Below are 22,674 nucleotides of genomic sequence, written 5' to 3' on the forward strand. Positions count from 1 at the left end.
ACATCTGTGTATGCATGCGTTTGTATGTGTATATGCATTTACTGAGCTCACTAGGCTGTCTGGATAGTGAGTCACAGAATTTTCTCTCTAACTTCTCAGTATATGGATAGTGGATATTCTGTTTTCCTTTTGCTTTTCTAAAATACTGACAAAATGCAACTCTTGGAGGAAAGCATTTATTTTGATCTAGATTTTACAGGAAGTGAAATAGGAACAAGAATTCAAGGCAAAAACTGAATCAGAGGACATGGATGAAGGCTGCTTTCTGGCTTGCTCTTTGTGATTTGCTCGGCTATGATTTTGAAAAATACCCCCTTATAGTGAATACCATATAAAGAACTACCATATAAGGAAGTTCTAGGCTGTCATGACTTTGGTTGTGAAAATGATCACCTTATTACATGAATGTGTGTAGCTTATAAATATCCACAAAATTGTCTTTAAAATCTACAACCCAATTCCCACAAGATTGCCTCTTAACTTGTAGCAGACTGTAAAATTTTTTTCAAGTTTTGTTTTGATTAACTTTGGTAAATAGACTTCTGCTTACATTCTCTACATATCTTGGTAGATATCTTTCTTTCAAGAGAACTAGAAGCCAAAGTTAATGTCCAATATATCACTAGGAATACACACACACACACACATGTACACATACACACACACACACACACACACACACACAAATTCCCAGATATAATCATCACACTTGCATGCAGTGCTGTATATTAAATATTCTCTTATGTGTTTGACCTCAGTCCACCCCAATACTCTCTGCTTCAACCTTTGTTCTTTCCAATGTGCTTTCTGAGGATACTTTTATTTCAGTTATACTATTACTCACTTGAGCAGTCAACTGAATTCTCAGATGATTCTTTCTTCCCAGCATTTAACATGACGTAAAATATAGGTCACTTTATTAAATACTTTGAAAAGTTCAAAATTTGTGGTAAGTAAAAACTACTACATGAAACCATGACACAGTGATGAACATGGACACACATACTGACTGTATTCACATCAAAATAGTGAACACTCAAGAGTAAGAAAAAAAGCCAATGAGATGACTGTTTACTCATTTCTATGGCATTAAACATGGTCAAGGTAGTTAGATTCTCTATGCATTGTTTTTCTTCTCTGTTAAATAGAAACAGTGGACCTGGATATGCCAGAGAAATATTATAAGAATGGCAGAAAAAACTCATGTGATGCTGATTCCCTGCATCCACCAGATACTCAACATCTGTTCAGTATCTGTCTTCAAGGTATAGGATGGAATCATTGCATGAACAGGGATCTAAGATATTCTGTCAGGAGTTGTGCTTGTGATTCTAGAGCACAAGTGCATCATTTATATCTCTTCATCTTTATTCTTGATTTACCAAATGATTAGAGAAAACAAAATTGCACTAACAATGCAAAAAAGTATGGCTCATATGCAGTTTTTGTATAATAAAGCTATCCAACTCCCGTGTAATATAAGCATCTGACAATCTGAAACTGCTGAAGTTGAGAGTACTTTTTGTTCCTACCGAGGAAGAAACCACATATTTCTTTTCTGAAAGACAAAGCACGATGTTTTGGTAGGTCTAAGCACAGCCAAAGCTTCATCCAATAATGTAAAGCCTAAGACAAAACGATGAATCCTCTCAGGGGTGTGTACAGGGTCTTCAGCTGGGGTGGCTTAAGTAGCTTTTATCCATACTGCATAGACCACCAGAATAAACAAGAAGAAATATGCACTCCAGATTAAGGCGGTCATGTCTACTCCAAAGTATGGAAAAACTACAGTTAAATCATATAGTAGGTAAGGCACAGCACATCTACCAGCAGCTGATTAACTATGAGCAAATTCAAATGCAATAATCATGACTAGGGAGATGGTACAGTGTGAAGAAAACCATAGTTCAGATTCCTAGAACCCATGAAAATTTGAGATATTCTAGTATACAGCTATGATGCCAGTTTTCAAACATAATGTAGTAAGTAGAGACAGATTCTGTAGGAGCACATAGGCCTGATGAACTGACATCCAAGTGTGGATAAAGCCATGTAGTTACCTTGATACACATGAGCATATAAAAGTTTGTAATATCCACGACAAAAGAAATAGAAACTGTATTTTTGTCATTATCCCCTTGTGTCTACAACCTACATTGATGACTTGCTGATTGAGGAGGATTATGAAACTTTGTTGCCTTCTGATCTAGTAGGTACAGAGAATGAAAAATTGACTGATCATCATTTGCAAATTCAGAGGGTGTCTGAAAATGCCATTGGCTAAATTACACAGTGTTCCACACATTCATTATTTCATAATAGATAACAGTAAATGAAGTGTTTCAACCTAATGTTGCTTCTGTTTTAATACTAATATTAAGCTCCCAAGAATTTGATCTAGGACACTAGTAACTCTGTGTGACCTTACTCCCAAGTTATTTGGGATTGGTGAATAAAGATGCTGACAGCCAATATCTGGGAAGATGAGATATACGTTACATTTAGGGTTCCCAGGCTTAGGGGTCCAAGTAGGACCAGGAGGAGGAGAAGATGGTACAGAAGGGAGGACAAACCAACATGGATTAGGTCAGCCAGAAAATGCATCTCTGAGGGCTGGACAATTGGAATTAACAGTAGCCCACACTAATTAATAACTCAGGGTTTTCAATCGGAAAGTATATTCTAACAGCATAAAAGATAGATACCTGCCAAGCTCTAATGCTGATAAAGGTTTATTATAAATATAATGGTTGTGTGTGTTTTATTTGAGAACTGAATGGTCAAGGCTGGGTAGAAATCTGAGATTGGTTTTAAAACTTTACAGTTTTAAAGTCTGTACAATTCAAGTCTACTACAATCTGTAATCATTTAGGTATTTTTCCATTTTTGCACCTATTACAGAACAGAAAAGTAACAATATATGAAGCAATGTGTGGACAAGATTTACATAGCATATGTAAAAACTGCACAATTTTAGGAGTGTCTTGGATATATAGCCACAGAGGAATGAATTGTTGACAAAAAACAGTATAAACTCTAGATTTGACAGGCATTATGACCAAATTCTTTCCTTGTGATTCTTCAGATACCCTGAGACCCAGTGTCAAAGCAAACTTCTGATACCTTTCATTGTAATTTCCCTTCCTCTCCCTCTCTTTCTTCCTACATCTCACTCTCTCTTTGGCAAACAAGGACAGAATACAAATCACCAGTCAGGTATATTCAAATGCTACATTTAAGAAACATAGCCCAACAAATTATTCAGTGGCAGAGCTCGGGGTGCTGAGAGATATTGACAGGTTTTGGGAATAAATTTCAGTACATCCTTCTTTCTGATGTAATAATCTCAATCTTAACTTTCAATGAGATTATCAAAAGGCATAAAGCAGATTTGGGTTTATCAGCTTGATGGTTGAGTTATTTCAAGGTTTCTTTTATCAAACCTCTTTGTCAGAATTTGTAAAGACAATTGGTTTAAAGGGTTAACTGTTTCTTAACTCTTTCCTGTCACAGGCAATTAAAACCATTTAGTTCCATCACTGGGGCTAACTGTGGAGCATATACCATTTCTTCCGGTTTGGATTATGAGACCTTTCTTTATCATCTGTTACAGTTCTGCTCTTTTTGTGACAATTCTTAGCAGTAGGCAATCATAATGTATAGTAAATGCTAATTGAACCTTTAAGGTTTCACATAATTAATATCTTTAAGCCTCAATTTAATTTTTCTGAGCACAGAGCAGAGGTGGGAGAAGTAATTTTGCCACCTTTCATTTGTACTCATGGTCTTGTCACATCTTCCTTGGTCTCAGCTTTAGTTGATCACTCTCCTCTTGGGCATGTCCTCCATACCTGGTTCCACCTTCTCACTTTCTCCTAAGACTAGAAAGTCTCTGAGCTAACTGGAGAAGTCCTGGGTACTGCCTGTGCATTCCCTAAAGGAAGGTCCTTTAAATGATTATATTGTCAAGTTATCCTGGGTAAGGGCTTATATAAGGTGTATGTCCTAGTTTCATTTCTGTTGCTGTGTCAAAGTACCTTGAAAAAACAGAAGAGTGTAGAAAGGATTTCATTGAGCTCATAATTCCAGTTCTCAGTACGTCATTGCATGGAAATCAAGGCACCAGGAACCTGAAACACCTGATCATATCATATTCACAGTTAAAAACACACATACCTACTGTTTTGCCTGATGGTTTGTACTTGTCTTGATTCCTTTCCACTCTTATACAGGGATGGGGCCAAAATACCATACAGTGTAAAATGCTCCCCAGTATACTCACTGCAAGTTGTTAGCTTACTCAGTGAGTCACTTATTCATTCTATAATATCAGTGCAGCCTCGGTACAGGATGCTGCAAGGATATACAATAAATGATGATCTTTATAGGATTCCACAGCCCATGAGCAAGCACCAGAAATGGAAAAATACAGTGAGACCAATAAAGATAGAGAACAGAGTAAATTGCAGGACTATACCCATCGGTGCTGGTGTTTGAGAGTGTACAGCAAGCAGATTAACCTTTTGCTGTTCTTATTCAAGAATGAACTACAACATACTCATTATAGAATTGGAGATGTTCATGCTGGTCTAGAGTTGTTCGGACTCTATCCTTCCTTACTACTTAAATTCATAAATAAAACTACGTGAAACCTGAAATGGTTGTTGTGGTTGCTTATTTAGTACTAAGTATCAAGTAATATGCAGGATATGGGGTTTTGAAGTGAAAATATATATTGAGATTCAGAGGAAATACCTGTGTGAGATAAAGAGATCAGTTACAAAGAAATTTCCTTATATGATGCATTAATTTTGTGGTTGTTATACAACACTATAAAATGCATTTTCTGGGCCGGAGGGTGGGGAAGTGTTTTATTTTTTCTCACATTTCCAAGTTACAATTCATCAGTGCTTGGGAATCATCAAGGCAGGAATTTGGAACCGCAAGTCATATCACATCCACTGAACAGAAAAAAATGACTGCATGTGAGTTTATTCCTGCTCACACCCTCTCTACACTTTACAGTTTACGACTCCTTGCTACCCACAATAGGTGCATCCACCTACTTCAATTTACACCATGAAGACAATTCTCACACACATGCTCAAAAGCTAGCTTAATCTAAAGGGTCCTACACTAAAACTGATATTTTACATGCCTCTAGATTTTGGCAAATTGAAAATTAAACTAACCTCCACACATTGGTTACTTGGTACCAATGGAGCAAGTGAATTGAATGGAAGACCTAGTTTGTCCATCAGTACCATGAAGTGGAACTTTGAACACAAGGATTTTATTTCCTGTGGCCTGGTGGATGGTATTGTCATTCTTTCTCCCATGCTCCACTGTAACCAAACCTCTGTAGTTCTGGGAAATTTACCTCATTACCTCGTTATGTTGAAATATTCGGGGTAGTACTGCTTAAGTTTCTCTTCCATACTCTGAAATGTGTGTGTGTGTGTGTGTGTGCGTGCGTGTGTGTGTGTGTGTGTGTGCGCGCGCGCTCGTGCACGCGCATGTGTGTTAATGAAACAAGCTGAGATTTGTATTCTTTAAAGACTTGCAGTACCAGCATTCCCTCAGTTGCATACTACCTTCCCTCCAAACTCAGAGAGCAATTAATATGAATCTTTATTTGAAGTTGAAATATCAAAACTTTGTTGTCTTTGTTCCAAAACTCAAGGTCTAGTAAAGGACTGCCTCCTTGATACCTGAGTATCTGCCATTCACAATGTGACCCCAAAACAATTGCCATGTATGAGATGCTTTTTGGAAAAAACTTAATCTGGCTAAACATTTGAGTCATCTTTGAGTCCGTGTGGCACCTCTGTCTTCTTTTGGGTCCTTTAACTTGTATGTAGTCTACTACTTACCTGTCAGAAGTGGAGCTGCAAATGGTACAAGACAGGTAAGCAGGAGGAGCAGGGGACTTAAAGGGCCTGGTATTGTATCTGAAACTGTTGTTATCTCTACCTCACATGACTAGAAAACTTAAATAGCAGAGGGCGAGTAAAACTGAAGAACAAGAAATACACATCTTACTTTGTATGAATAGATATATTTATTTTTTACCTCATCAGAAGAAGGTTATAAAGGCAATATGTGCTAGGCTTAGATGTATTTGAATTAGCATCCCAAAGCTGTAATCAAATAGATCTTGGATTTAAGAACATTGCTTACGTTTTTCAGGTCTCAATTTCCTTGAGAATAAAGATACTTGTGTAATGGTTAATCTTAATTGTCAATTTACCAATATTTAGAATCACCTCAAAAACAAATAATTGCATTCATGAGATTTTATAGGAAGGTTTATGTGAGGATAATTCACCTTAACGGTGGGCATCTCCATTTCCATGGACCGGGGCCACTGGTTTAATAAAGAGAGGAGTGAATAGACACTAATATTCAACTCTTGCTGCTTTCTGGCTGTGGATATAATGTGATCAACTGCCTCAAGCTCCTATTTGCCATACCTGCTCTACCATGATGCACTGAAACCTCAAACTACATATAAAACAAACTTTAAGCTGTGTTTGTTTGTTTTGTTTTGGTCAGATATTTGATTAAATCAGTAAAAAAAATAAATAGCTAACACACTGCCCCTTTTTAAATAGAGATGAAAATACCATAGAGGAAGGAAGACACACACACACACACACAAACACACAAACACACACACAAACACACAAACACACACACAAACACACACACACACACACACACACACTCAATGATTTCTGTGCTCAAAAGTTACCAAATTTCTCTTTTTATATTTTACACTGACCATGAAAATTAATATCTCCTTAATACAGAGAGACTTCCAGAAGTCTCGTTATAGCAATACATTAAGAGCAAAAGTGTGCTCTTGTAAAGGACCCAAGTTTAGTTCCCAGCATTCAAATCAGGGTAACATACTTACAAATATTGCTTGAGGGAACACAGTGAACTCTCCTTGAACGCAAACACACTGTTCTTATGTGCATATACCCACCTACACACAGGCACATACATGTTATCAAAAATAAAAAGAAAATCTTAAACAGAGTAGAGTGACCTTATCCTTACTTTTGAAATTATAGATGCAGAGGCAGATGGATTCTATGATTTCGAGGCCCACTTGGTCTACACAGTAAGAATCAAACCAACTGAGCCAAGTTTTATTTTGATTCTAATCCATTCGTTATAATCCAGTGACCCAACAATGATGGAAATTATACTAAGATACTTTATATCAACTTTCTTAGCATTCTTAGGATCCTGAGATTCGTTCATTTAAATAAATGAAAGTACTGGGATCCAAATATTTTCTAACAAACCTGTGGTCTACACAACATTTTTGTTTGTTTAAACTTATTCTCTTTTTCAATATTAATGTGTCCATGCATCTAAGTGTGTGTATATGTGTTCACACAGGTACCCACAGAAGTCAAAGTTTCTGGATGCCCTTGGAACTTAAGTTGCTGGTGATAGTGTCAAATCTGGGTACTAGTGTCTGAATTCTGGTCCTTTGCAAGAAGAGTATATGTTGTTAGCCACAGAACTATTTATCTAGGCCACATACCATGCATATTGAGCAGACATATTTTATAGGAGTATTTGGGATGAAACTCAGGCCTTTATACTTGTAAGGTAGACGCTTTCCCAGCTAAACCATCACTATATCTTTCATAGCATTCTTTTGAGTTTACAATGTCAAACACATCCCCCACCTAACTGTGGTACCTAGGACTGTGGAGCTGTCCCTGTTACTATGTACACAATACAGAACAGAATGATAAAGAATATCAATGCCAGAGATGCCTCTACAGTGCAGAGAAGGTGAATTAGGTCTCTTTGGGCACTTATATGTTAACAGTTAATAAAGACAATATACTAAATGATATGGATAGCCCTACATAATTTCTGGACCTAGACAAGGAGACAAGTGAGAAACTCAAGTAATATAAACTGGCTCCATAGGCCCCACACAATGTAGGACCTAAAGAACTGCTCTCATTGCTCCAGGGTTAATATTTTACCAAGTGTTTACAGCTCTCCTGAGAAGTGTGGTCCAAGAATACATAGGGCCATTGTGTTCCTAAGCAGGGTGTCTCACCCTCCAGGGCTCCCTCAGTGTTTGCCCCCTGCTGAGCCTTGCTGACAGATGTAAAAACTTTTGTGTTTAGGAAAAAAAAAATCTTGGCCTTTGCTGTTTGGCTGATGGGTAGTAAAACCATTGGGTCAGTTCCTGTTTTTATCCTGAGAACATAAACTTGTTTTTCCATTTCCATGTTCCTGTTTTCATCCTGAAAATGAAAACTTATTTTTGTCATTTCTCTGTTCCTGTTTTTATCAGGAGAATGTAAACTTGTTTTTCCATTGTGCTTCCAGGGGCTTTTCCACCCATTGAACTTGCTGTATATATACTGTGAACCTCTGTAAAGCTTTGGCATTCTCATAGAATGAATGACAGGAGTCTGTCTTCTGTTAAATCCCCCAGGCCTACACCCAGTTCTTGGTACTGTTTTGGCATGGGCACCATCAAGTAGAGGTCCCACTGAGATCAGAAAAGTGAAAAGCTCCTGTAAGGATTATTCCAGGAAGCTGGCTGGCAGAGTGAAAGGAATGTATTGGGCGTGTGACTCAGGAATGAATTGAAAGTAAGTTTAGTTCTCAGTAAGTAAAAATGTCATGCCATGGGAACCTTTAGTTCCATATTACAGCTAACAGATCAGATGGTAGCTCTGCTCAAACATCAGGGAACAGGCATAAAGGTAAAAACAGCTAAAGAATTTATTAAAATTTTAGAAAAGACTAGTCACTTTTTTTTTGTTTTTTTCTTTCATTCACAAGGACTTAATATTCCTGATTGGGAACATCTTAAGACAGATTTGAAAAAAAAAAAGGAAAAAATAAACAGCAGAGATGGCCCTGAGAGAGCATTACTGTTACCACATTCTCTTTGGGGAGATTGTTCAAGGATGCTTTCTTGAGTACTAACACTAAAATAAAGGAACAAATATCAGAGATAGAAAGAACATTCAAAGTGGCACAGGATGATGCCTCTCATAAGTATTTACAAACCTCTGATTCAGTTCAGGATTCAAGCTCAGAGGAGGATAAAGAAGAGACATTAGGAAAAGAAACAGATGAGCTTAAAAGAAAGATTATTAAGTACAGGGTTGTGAAAAATTAGAATCTTGTCCTCTTAGTAAAAATCCCTTCTTTAAAAAAGAGGGACCTATTGTTCCTTCTGCCTATGAACTCTAACATTCCTTGGAGTGGTGTTATGGCATGAAGGCTCCAAGGAGAGAAATAAGTTTTTCTGACCATCCCCCTGGACTGGGAGCAACATATCCTCTTGTTGAGGTCATGGACTCCAACAACGCAGGTCAATTTATTAGACAACATGTTACTCTGAGTTTTAAGGAGTTGAAAAGCCTGAAAGAAGCAATCTCTACTTATGGCTCCCTTGCTCACTTTACTTCTGTATTTTTGAATCTTATATTATGTCCAAATTGACTCCTGAAGATTGGAATCTATCATATAGGGCAGTGCTGTCTCGGGAAGATTGTCTCATATGAAAAGGAACATGTCGGGAGCATTAGGCCCAGACAGCTCGGGAGATGCTGCTCTGGGATGGGGGAGGGACATCTTACATGATATGGGAGTGGTGGTTTCCACCCAACCACAACCAGTGCAGGGGATGCTGCCTGAACAGGGATTTGCCCCTGTATGGGTTTGGGGAAGTACCTGAGGGAGGACCCTGAACCTGTGTCTGATGAGTACCTAAGTGTCCAAGCCCATGCAGATGGGACAGGATTGGAAAGTTTTTTATAGGAATCACTGCTAAGTTTTCTTCATGTCCTGTGTGGGTGGAACAGAGGCCCCTTTTCTCTGAGAAATTGGAAGCAGCATAAATTTGTACAAGAACAATTACAGGCAGGACACATTGTTCCCTCTACCTCCCCCTAGAATGTTTCTTTTTGGTCTTCTTACATGCCTGGATGCTGATCTTCTGATGGTAAGACAGGGGTAGCTTTTAATTCCACTGCCTTTTGGAATATGTCTATCTCATTTAAAGATTCCCTTACATTTGAAAATAGTAGGGTTAGTAAAAGTTGTAATATCTCTTCTTTCACCTGTGTAATTCCTCCATATTTCTTTCAGGTTTGGAATGGTACTAATGCTGGAGATAGTCTTGACTATTCTTTGCAGGAATGTCATCTATGTGAAGCTGCTGGGGACCCTGGTTGTGAAGATCCCAAGCATGGTTCCATCACATGTCGGTCATTTGGCAGAGGGTCAGCTGATCCTGAACCATAATAAGAGAGACTTTGGCATCATTGCTGCTATTATAAAAGGCATAGTTTTTGTGACCACTGCAGCTGCAGTGTCTGGGATTTCCCCTCTCCCATTCTGTTGTTAAGGCAAGCACAGTGGATAAACTTAAAGGAGAAGTTGCTGACAATTGAGAATTCTAAACTTAAATCAAAAGAAAGCATTTATACAGGAACAGCTTCATTTCATATGGCCTCCTGTTCTCCTATTTTCACACATGTTTGTTTGAGTCCAGCAGGAGTTCAAAACTTTGCAGTGGCCATCGGTGTTACTGCCCATTATACCACAATCATTGATCTTTGACTTCTTTGTCACATGCGCAAATAGCATTCCCAGACCCAGGCAGTGACTAAGCAATTGCTGCTCTTTTTGGCAGGAGACAATCCTTCTTCCCAAATATGGCTCAGCCTTTACAAGAAGCAGTTAGCCTATGACAGGCAACCGTTTGGGATCATCACCTGCCTAAGACAAGGTTATGAGCCTGGCAGTGACTCCCAGTGACAGGTAAGGGTGTTATACTCCCAGAGTGACCTAAGACAGGCATTAATTTAAAAAATACAAAAAGGGGACTTCTCAGACCCTCCTGGGCTCCCTCAGTGTTTGCTCCCTGCTGAGCCTTGCTGAAACATGTGGAAACTTTTGTTTTTTAAAAAAGAATATCTAGGATTTTGCTGTTTGACCAATGGGTTTTTTCCTGTTTTCATCCTGAGAATGTAAATTTGTTTTTGTTATTTCCTTGTTCCTGTTTTTATCCTGAGAATTTAAACTTGTTTTTCTGTGTTGTGTCCAGGGGTTTTTCCACCTGGTGGACTTGGTGTGTATATACTGTGAATCTCAGTAATGCTTTGGCATTCTCATAGCATGACTGATCTGAGTCTATATCTTCTGGTAAATCCCCCAGGCCTATGTTCAGTTCTCAGTAACATGGCAGTGTGGGGCGACATCAGGTCTGGAGGTGAGAATCGTGGCACATGTGTAGAAAGCATCTAAGCTATGGAAGTGATTTAGCAGCTGCATATTGGAAAACTTGACATTTCCAAATACACAATTAATTTTCCTTCAAGAAAATGCCAGAATCTGATAAGTGTTAAGAATGCTATGGGGTTAGGGTAGTAGCTTTCTCCCAGTTAAATACTCTATTTTGCATTAAAGAAAACACAGATTCAATCTTCTCACTTCATATACAAATATTAAGAAAGATTCTGAAGATTCAGTTGAGCAATAAACAAAGTCACTGATTCTTGTGGGCAAGCAAGAATACAGCCAATAGAATGTGCTAAAGGCATAGTTTTCTAAGTGTGTACTCTCTTTTATTCCCTCCCTCCCTCCTACCTTCCCTCTCTCTTTTCCTTCCTCCTGTCTTCCTCCCTCCCCAACAAAAACATATCTCTTCAACCAGCTTCTGAGTAAATGAGGAAAATTTTACAGATTAGATTGAATCACACAATGCTGATAATTTTATCTGTCATAAGAGGACTGACATACAAATACCTTAATATTGTTTGGGCATGTGCATATGTTAGAAGACATGCAAATTTTGGCACAAATATATGGACACTTGGGTACATATGTATGTGAAGGCCAGAAGTCAACCATAGATGCATTCTAGGATCTGTCCATCCTCATTTTTTTCAGAGACAAGTTTTCTTATTGTCCTAAAACTCACCATTTAGATTCAAAGCTAAATGTCCAGTGAACTATAGGGATCCTCCTCTCTCTACCTATAACATAATATGATAGCATGTACATTTCATCATGCCTGATATTTAACTTGGATGATTGAATAATAACTTAGATCATCATTCTTACAAGGCAAGTGGGTTTATCATCTATGTTATTTATGTACTCTCATATAATAAAATGATTTATATTTTAATATTAAAAAATTAGTTTGCATTGGTAAGAAAAGTAGGTTAAATTATACATATATGTGTGCATGTGTGCGTGTGATTAAGCAGTATTTTATACACACAAATCTCTGTACATATATGTACACACACATTATGTATCTCTCTACATGTATCTGATACTAGGAAGGATGAGCTAAGTCTCACTAAAATCTCTTAAGATTTAAATCATGTAGTGATTATCCCAGATAAACTTCTCCTTCAGTATGATTTCTCATGTTCATATCTGCGTTTTCTACTCTGACATGTCTGCTTTCCTCGTTTCCCCTCAATTTCACACTCAGAAGATGACTCCATCAAATTTGAAGACATTGGCAGTAAAACAGCAGAATGATCTCACCTCTTACTTCTGTTACTTGGCCTGTATCCCTGGTGTATACAGCAGTACCAGGAGTACTCCAGAGTTCTCGTGTTAGCTCCTCCTTCACTCTGTGTTACCCTTCTACCTACCTTGAATTTCCAGTGGCCTCTGTCCTTTGCCTCCTGAGTGATTAGTTTTTGCCAACAAATATGCTACAGTGCTTAAATGTCCAGCATTTCATGGTTTCAGTAATTTAACCACAGGTTTGTAAACTTTCAGGGCACGGATCAAGTTTCTATCATGTAAACTTGATACTCTTTACTATATGGGCCAGTATTAATAGAATTTGCATGTAAGAACACCAAAGAATGCCTCTATTGTAGAGACTGAGACAATGCTTGTAAGTGTCTGCTAATGAAAAAAGCTTACACTCAGTCTTTTTTGGTCCCCAACAAGCAAGAACATTCCTTATATCACGTATTATACATTTTGTCTTTCTTAATACTAAATTGCCCTAAATTCTAAGGATCATGTTTGCAAGTCAGGATTCTCCATTCAGAGACAATGACCCAAATGGGATGGAGATGGAAGGCATCATTAGAGTAACTGGAATGAGATTGTGGATAGCTTTGATGTCATGAATCTTTCAGAATCCCTCCTCCATGGTATTTATGCCTATGGTTTTGAGAAGCCCTCAGCTATGCAGCAGCAAGATATTCTCCCTTGTATATAGGGTTATGATGAGACTGCTCAAGCCCAGTCTTTGACTGGGAAAACAGCTACATTTGCCATATCGATTCTGTAGCTGATTGAATTAGATCTAAAGGCCACTCAGGCTTTGGGTCTGGTACCGACTGGATCAGCAGATACAAAAGGTAGATATGGCACTAGAAGAATACATGGGTGCCTCTTGTCATGCCTGTATTGGAAGGACCAACATGCATGCTGAGGTGCAGAAGCTGCAAATAGCAGCTCGACATATCATCATGAGCAACCCTGGCCGGGTGTTTGATATACTTAAGTGGAAATACCTGTCCCCAGATACATCAAGATGTTTGGACTGGATGGAGCAGATGAAATGTTAAGCCATGGGTTCAAGGATCAGATCTATGATATATTCCAAAAGCTCAAAAGTAACACACAGTTCATTTTGCTGTCTACTACAGTGCCTTCTGATGTCCTTGAAGTGAGGAAGACATTCATGAGAGACCCTATACATGAATTCTTGTTCAGAAGGAAGGGTTGACCCTGTAGGGTATCCACCAATTCTACATCAATGTGGAACAAGAGGAGTGGAAACTTGACACATTGTGTGACTTGTATGAAACACTGACCATCACCCAGGCAGTAATCTTTATCAATACCAGAAGGAAGGTGGACTGGCTCACTGAGAATATGAATGCCTAGAATTTCACCATTTCAGCCATGCATGGAAATATGGACCAAAAGGAAAGAGATATGATCATGAGGGGACTCCGGTCTGTCTTATGATCATGAGGGGACTCCGGTCTGTCTCTAGCAGAGTATTAATTATCACTGACCTATTGCTAGAGCAATTGATGTGCAGCAAGTCTACTTAATCATCAATTATGACCTTTCCACCAACAGGGAAAACTATGTCCACAGAATTGGTAAAGGTGTTTAGTTTGCTGAAAAGGTGTGGTTATTTACATGGTGACAGAAGAAAAGAGGACTGTTCAAAATACTGACACATTTTACAACACCTGCATTGAAGAGATACCCCTCAACATTGTTGACTTCATTTGAGGGGCTGTCCTGCTACCTATCCCTAGCCCAGGGTTTGGTTCTGAGGGTGGAGGGTGGGGCGAGGAATAGCTGGAGGTTGGGGAGGGAGCCAAGGGATGGACATATTGTTTTTGTTTTGTGTTCTCTCTCCCTCTCTCTCTCTCTCTCACACTCTCTCTCTCTCTCTGAATAAATGTCACTTTTTGAGGCAAAAGGAAGGAACTGTGGGGGGTGGGGGTGGGGGGAAACTATCGCATATTCTGCACAATGCCTCGCTTCCTTCCCATGGGTTTGTATTATCTCTTTTCGAACTTGCAATAAAAATTGAATTAAAAAATCAATCTTTTGGATGCTACATTTGAAGCAAGTGTTAGCCATTATTCTCTGGGGATAAGCTAAGTTCATGGAAATTATATAGCCTCTATGGAGAGAGCAGTCACCAAAACAGCTTGTGCCTTCACACAAAAAAAGTTGTGTTCCACTGGGACAAAAAAAGAGAATACACATTTCCTCTAAAGAAACAAATGATTTTTAATAATGATGTGTGTTGCACTCAAAAGTCTCCTATAGCTGTATGAAGTATTAAGGATGTGCCATTTCCCTATAGAACTAGAGAATAGAGAGCTAGAATATCTTGAAATTTATTTTTGAGCACAGCCTGGATAGTTCAGATCAAATATCTTTGAGAAGTGATCTGGTGATGTAAGTTCTACCCAAAATGATCTTGAGCATAGAATTACTGATATAGCACACAGCTAGGTGTGTATAGGAACAAATAAAAGACTAATGCAGATGGTGTCCAGAGTGAATAGGCATATAGTCAGAAAGGTAGAGAGTTACACAGGCCTGGAATGGCATTTGACTTCATTCTGCTATGAATAATGATGAACATAATACTGTACATGCTGGACAGCTGTGATCCATTTTGCCTGTTAGCACAAGAAGAAAGTTAACCTGTCTGACCATAGAGATATACCTTTGGTGGTATAAGAACCTACATTATCTACATTCCACTGTAAACTGAAGACCAGCAGCATTCAAAGAAATGTCTGCAGTGTGATATCTTGCTTTCTCCAGCAGGATAATCCATTCCCCCAAGGATATAATTTCTCTGTCTTTGTTCTTTCTATGTCACGTTTCTAAAATACACTAAGGGCATGAGGTGGAAGTCATTGTAGATAGGAGCATACATCTTCCTCAATGCACAGTTGATTCTTAGTTCAATTATTCTTCTTAGCATTCTAATTCTGTTTGACTGGACATGGTTGATTTCTCATCCTTCTTATTAAATATCATATTATTAATTCACAGCAAACATTCCCTTTTGCATAGTTTTATCTGCAATAATAGAAGCTGTGCAAAACTGGTTTAAATAAGGGAGAGGAGTTAGTTCTTTACATATTTGTAAATCCTGGAATAGGTAAAACTTAAGAGTTGTTTGAAGGCATGTTTTTTCCTCTATCTTTGTGTATAGTGTGTGTGTGTGTGTGTGTGTGTGTGTGTGTGTGTGTGTGTGTGTGTGTGTGTTTGGGTGCCTGGATGAAACTGTGGATGCATATATGCCAAGATGTTCATGTGGAGGTCAGAAAATGTCACTAGTTGTTGGTTTTTGATTTCTATCTTATGAGAGATAGATATCTTGTCTACTTTTACATATATGAGGAAAGCTGCTCTTTGAAATTCTAGGGTATCTCTGTCACTTGTTATCTTATCTGTCTGTATGTTGTTTCTGGCTATCTGAACACCAGTCCTCACATTTTGGCTGCAAACACATTTTCTACAGAGCCATCTGGCCAAGTCTCGCTAAAACTGTTGTATCATATGTTAAGCACAGATTCTCTTTGAAACACTACTATCACCCACAGTGATAGATGCAATATTAACACTCATGAAGGTTCATGGGTAGAATCTATTTGTTTAGCGATACCAATCAGTGTTTTCCTATGTTTTATTAAGAAGAAGATAATGTAATATCACAACAAATAATAGAGAAATAAGCCGTGGTGTGTAAACACTGCAATAAATAATATAGAATTAAGCTACAGTGTGTAGTAAGCCAGAGATTGTATAGCTTTATCAACTATCATTTACTTAAGGCTCAAGTAGCACCAGGAAAGAGAAGGCAGGAAGAAGTAAAGCTGGAAAAAATGAAGAATGGTATAAATGACATATACTCTTTAGGTCATTGGCATGGCTGCTGTGCACAGGAACAGCTGTTCATGGTATGTGTACATATAGGTAAAATATGAAATTGGAAGGGAGATTTGTTGGTGATGCAAGAGGATTTGGAGGACGGAGGGGGGAAAGGAGGGCCCCTAGAGAGTAATTATCATTATGTGTCTCTTTTAATAGCTTCCTCAAGTTTGTTTTAACAAAATTCATTATTATTGCAAAGTGGGTTGTGTTTTCATTGCAAGAGTTACAATTTACAGAAGAGAAAACTTCAGAGAGAGAGAGAGAGAGAGAGAGAGAGAGAGAGAGAGAGAAGCAAAAGTTGTACCAGTTTGCAATTCCATCAGCAATGGAGAAACGTCCCTCTCTCTCTCTACATATTCTTCAACACATGCTGCCACCTCATGTTTCCTCATGTTTTGATCTGAGGCATACTGATTGGTATAGGTGAAATTTCCAGAGTGTTTTGATTTGCATTCTCCTGATTACTTAGGACATTGTACATTCTTTAAGTGCTTCTCCTCAGCCATTCCAGATTCTTCTGTTGTGAAATCTCTGTTTAGTTTTACACCTAATTTTTTTATTGTGTTATTTGGGTTTTTGGTGGTCAGCTTCTTGAGTTCTTTATATATTTTGAATATTAGCCTTCTATTAGATGTGAGGTTCGTGAAGTTTTTTTTTTTTTTCCTATTCTGTAGGATGCCGATTTGTCCTATTTACTATGTCCATTTTCTTACAGAAGTTTTCTAGATTCATGAGGTACTTTTTATCAGTTCTTAATCTTAGAGTGTTAGCCATTGGAGTTCTGTTTAGGTAATTTCACCCTATGCCAATGAGTTCAAAGCTCATTCCGATTTTCTCTTCTATTAGATTAAGTGTGTCTAGTTTTATGTTGAGGTCCTTGATCCACTTGGACGTGACATTTATGCAAATTGGCAAATATGGATCTATGTTCATTTATCTACATACAGACTGTAAGCTAGACCAGCACTATTTATTTAAGATGCTTTTCTTTCCTTTGGATATTTTTAGCTTCTTTGTCAAAGGTAAAGTGTTTGTAAGTTTGTGGTTTTATTTCTGGGTGTTCAATTCTTTCCATTGATCAGTGACATTGACAGTGTATCTTTCTCTGTACCAAGACCATGTAGTTTTTAATCACTATTTACTACTACTTCTCTGTAGTATAGCTTGAGGTCAGGTAGGAGGTGGGGGAACCCTCCAGAATGCACCAGAGACCTGGGAGGTGGGAGACTCTCAGGACACAAAGGGAGGAAAATTAGGTGAAATGTCCTAGAGTGGGGAAAGGGAACTTGTAGAGTCCACCTCCAGTAGAAAGACAAGGCATCAAGTGAGGAATTGGGTTGCCATCCCACAGACAAAAACTCTGACCCATAATTGTTCTTGTCTGAAAGAATGTCAGGGACAAAAATGGAGAAGAGCCTCAGGCAAAGGAGGTCCAGAAACAGGCCCAAATTGAGATCCAGTTCAATGGGAGGTCCTAGGGCCTGACACTAATACTGAGACTGTGGTGTGTTCACAAAAAGGGGTCTATAATGACTGCCCTCTGAAAGACACAAGAAACAGCTAAAAGAGTCAGATGCATATATTTTCACCAAACCAATGGACGGAAGTTGCTGACCACTGTGTTATAACTAAGGAAAAGCTGGAAGAATCTGTGGAAGAGGGTTATCCTCTAGGAGGACCAGCAGTCTTAACTAATCTGGACTGTTGAGCTCTCGTGCTCACTGGGCCATCAACCAGGCAGTATATACCAGGTGACTGAAGTCCCTGAGCACATATATAGCAGAAGACTCCCAGGTCTGGACTCAGTCAGAGAAGATACACCTAACCCTTAAAAAACTGGAATGCCCAGAGAGTATGGAGGTTTGCTGGGGATGGGAGACATCCTAGTGGAGACAGAGAAGAGATATGGGATGTGTAACAGTTAAAGGGTGTACCAGGAAAGGGATAAACGGTGGACTGTGAAAAAAAAAAGGACTAAAAATTTTCTTTCTATCCCTGAACTCAAGCAGTATTACAGAGCAATAGTGATAAAAACTGCATGGTATTGGTACAGAGACAGACAGATAGAGCAATGGAATAGAATTGAAGACCCAGAAATGAACCACACACCTATGGTCACTTGATTTTTGACAAAGGAGCCAAAACCATCCAATGGAAAAAAGATAGCATTTTCAGCAAATGGTGCTGGTTCAACTGGAGGGCAACATGTAGAAGAATGCAGATCGATCCATGCTTATCACCCTGTACAAAGCTTAAGTCCAAGTGGATCAAGGACCTCCACATCAAACCAGACACACTCAAACTAATAGAAGAATAACTAGGGAAGCATCTGGAACACATGGGCACTGGAAAAAATTTCCTGAACAAAACACCAATGGCTTACGCTGTAAGATCAAGAATCGATAAATGGGATCTCATAAAACTGCAAAGCTTCTGTAAGGCAAAGGACACTGTGGTTAGGACAAAACGGCAACCAACAGATTGGGAAAAGATCTTTACCAATCCTACAACAGATAGAGGCCTTACATGTAAAATATACAAAGAACTCAAGAAGTTAGACCACAGGGAGACAAATAACCCTATTAAAAATGGGGTTCAGAGCTAAACAAAGAATTCACAGCTGAGGAATGCCGAATGGCTGAGAAACACCTAAAGAAATGTTCAACATCTTTAGTCATAAGGGAAATGCAAATCAAAACAACCCTGAGATTTCACCTCACACCAGTGAGAATGGCTAAGATCAAAAACACAGGTGACAGCAGATGCTGGCGAGGATGCGGAGAAAGAGGAACACTCCTCCATTGTTGGTGGGATTGCAGACCGGTACAACCATTCTGACAATCAGTCTGGAGGTTCCTCAGAAAATTGGACATTGAACTGCCTGAGGATCCAGCTATACCTCTCTTGGGCATATACCCAAAAGATGCCCCAACATATAAAAAAGCCACGTGCTCCACTATTCATCGCACCTTATTTATAATAGCCAGAAGCTGGAAAGAACCCAGATGCCCTTCAACAGAGGAATGGATACATAAAATGTGGTACATCTACACAATGGAATATTACTCTGCTATCAAAAACAACGGCTTTATGAAATTCGTAGGCAAATGGTTGGAACTGGAAAATATCATCCTGAGTGAGCTAACCCAATCACAGAAAGACATACATGGTATGCACTCACTGATAAGTGGCTATTAGCCCAAATGCTTGAATTACCCTAGATGCCTAGAACAAATGAAACTCAAGACGGATGATCAAAATGTGAGTGCTTCACTCCTTCTTTAAAAGGGGAGCAAGAATACCCTTGGCAGGGAAGAGAGAGGCAAAGATTAAAACAGAGACTGAAGGAACACCCATTCAGAGCCTGCCCCACATGTGGCCCATACATATACAGCCACCCAATTAGACAAAATGGATGAAGCAAAGAAGTGCAGACCGACAGGAGCCGGATGTAGATCGCTCCTGAGAGACACAGCCAGAATACAGCAAATACAGAGGCGAATGCCAGTAGCAAACCACAGAACTGAGAATAGGACCCCCGTTGAAGGAATCAGAGAAAGAACTGGAAGAGCTTGAAGGGGCTCGAGACCCCATATGTACAACAATGCCAAGCAACCAGAGCTTCCAGGGACTAAGCCAATACCTAAAGACTATACATGGACTGACCCTGGACTCTGACCTCATAGATAGCAATTAATATCCTAGTAAGAGCACCAGTGGAAGGGGAAGCCATTGGTCCTGCTAAGACTGAACCCCCAGTGAACTAGACTGTTGTGGGGAGGGCAGCAATGGGGGGAGGGTTGGGAGGGGAACACCCATAAGGAAGGGGAGGGGGGAGGGGGATGTTTGCCCGGAAACCGGGAAAGGGAATAACACTTGAAATGTATATAAGAAATAATCAAGTTAATAAAAAAATTTTTTCTTTCAAGGGCTATGATTTAGATTGAGCTTTGATTTGCTGTTGAGTAGTCATATCTCTGACTTTAGTTGGACAATTTGGGGTGTGAGGCCTATTTCTTCTTGACTCAGAGATGCATTCTGTTAAAAATTACATTTCACAGGCAATGTGTATCCTTGGTTAAGAACCATAAGATTAGAAGGCACTTGCCGTTTGCTCTAGAGTCTCTTATTCAAGACCAAAGTTGTCTCTACTAGGAACAGATTTTCCAAGTTTTAGTCTATATAAATAAACAAATATATCATAGAAGGCCCTTGTTTCTGATCTGACTGGATTGATGGGGATGGACTCTCCATTCCTCTTCTCAAGGATCCTTTTTTCCACTATTTCCAGTGTTCTAAATACATGACCAGACTAACCAGGCTCATATAGCCAGAGGCACACCAAAACTTTGGGATCTACTGTGCTCTCTTACTCTTTACTTTTTCTCTAGAGAGATTCCCAAAATTAGCATCAATCATGGCATTTAAAAAATATTTCATTTCTTTAGATTATAATATACTTAAATCATTTCCCCTTCTTGCCCACCCTGACATCCTTCTTTATACTCTTCTAAACTCTCATATAAATAGATAGCCTTTTTTTTCATTTATTTGTTACACACACACACACACACACACACACACACACACATACACACAGAGAGAGAGAGAGAGAGAGAGAGAGAGAGAGAACTTACTTATTCTTAGATCCTAAAAAAAACATAGTCAGTCTATATTTTACATGTATATGTTTTCAGCAATGAAAATTTAGTAGTGTATAACCAATTAATGTGCTCATTTCTAAAAAGACTATTTATCCTACTCTTGGCATTCTTTTAGTTGTTTCTTGTTCTTTGTGTAGAGTTGAGGACTCATGAGCTTTCCCCCATTTACATTAACATGTCTATTGTTTTTGTCCTTGTTAAGCACGTGTTGAATAATTCCTATACCAAGAATATTCAACATCATAGCATACTCCATGTTCCTCTGAATCTTAATACCTTTTTCTCCATTTGGGAAATATTCTCTGATCCTTAATTATGGAAGTTGAATTGAAGATGTATCCATTAGCACTAGGCTTCACAACTCTGAATTTTGAAGTTATTGGGTTTTTTGTTTGTTTGTTTTGTGTTATGTTTTGTTTTTTTGTTTATTTGTTTTTTGCTTTTGTTTGTTTGTTTTTGTAATAATATGTTTCAAAGAAAGGCTTCCATGATCAGGTGTGAGGAAAAAGCAAATCCACGAGTATAAAAACAAATATTAATACTGCTGGGGATTTTGATGATTTAGCAAAGTAACAATTCTTGATTACCCTCTAAGATTTAGGATATCAAATCCTGTGGGGAAGACAGCTGGACCCTCAGAAATACAGACACTCTTGAGAACTCAGAGGAGACATCTACTTTCTGCCCACATTCCTAAACCAAGAGGAAAATGCCGGGTGCCCTCTGTGCCATGTGGGCACGGGGTATGAGGAGCAATGAGGAGCAGGACCTTTCTGGTTTCTGACTGTTCCAAGAGCTAGCTGAAAGCTAGTTGCCAGGATCACCTACACACCTGGGAGAAGTGGTAACATGAAATTTTCTGTTCCAAGTGACCCTCCTGGTAGACTCAGGACACACAAAGGCAGAAGTCATCAGACAACAGAATATATCGCCACTTTTGCAAACTTCAGTCCACATCCTGGTTCAAGAGGAAATTGCATAGTGCCTCTGGATACAGGAATATAGGAGCAGTAAGGGACAGGATCCTGCTCGTTTCTGCCTGTGCTTGGAACTGAAGTGAAAAAGTCACAAAGTTCCCTGCACCCAAATCCCATGCGGGAGAGAGCTGGACCCTCAGAACTGCAGACACTCTTGAGAACTCAGAGGAGACAACTACTTGCTGACCAAAGGGGAAGTCACCTAGTGACATCTGTGCCCCCTGGGCACAGGGAACTAGGAGCAGTCAGGTAGGGGACCATTGGTGTTCCTGCCTGCACTGAAAGCTGAAAACCAGTCACCAGGAGCACTTACTCACCTGAAAGCAGAGAGCTCTCTGTTCCCAGATCCAGCTGAGAATGAAAAAAAAAAAAATCAGGTCTACAGGAGTGCCAACACACAGGCCTACAGAAAGGTCAAGCCACTGTCAGAGAAAACAAGACAACATAGCACCAGAGAGGCAAGTGCAGGAACCTAAACAACAGAAACCAAGAGTACTTGGTAAAATCAGAGCCCACTTCTCCCACTAAAGCAAATAATGAATATCCAAACACACCAGAAAAGT

At 39.1% G+C, this 22,674-nt stretch overlaps 1 protein-coding gene and 1 pseudogene across 1 annotated transcript in view; one reads left to right on the forward strand and one right to left on the reverse strand.

The window, feature by feature from the left end:
* Nucleotides 1-22,674, reverse strand: part of Cntnap5bl1 (contactin associated protein family member 5B like 1) — a 985,855-nt gene that overhangs the window by 615,418 nt on the left and 347,763 nt on the right.
* On the forward strand, nt 13,059-14,295 carry Eif4a1-ps1 (eukaryotic translation initiation factor 4A1, pseudogene 1; annotated as a pseudogene).

This window comes from Rattus norvegicus, chromosome 13 (genome assembly GCF_021556685.1).
Source record: "Rattus norvegicus strain SHRSP/BbbUtx chromosome 13, alternate assembly SHRSP_T2T, whole genome shotgun sequence".
Lineage (NCBI taxonomy): Eukaryota > Metazoa > Chordata > Mammalia > Rodentia > Muridae > Rattus > Rattus norvegicus.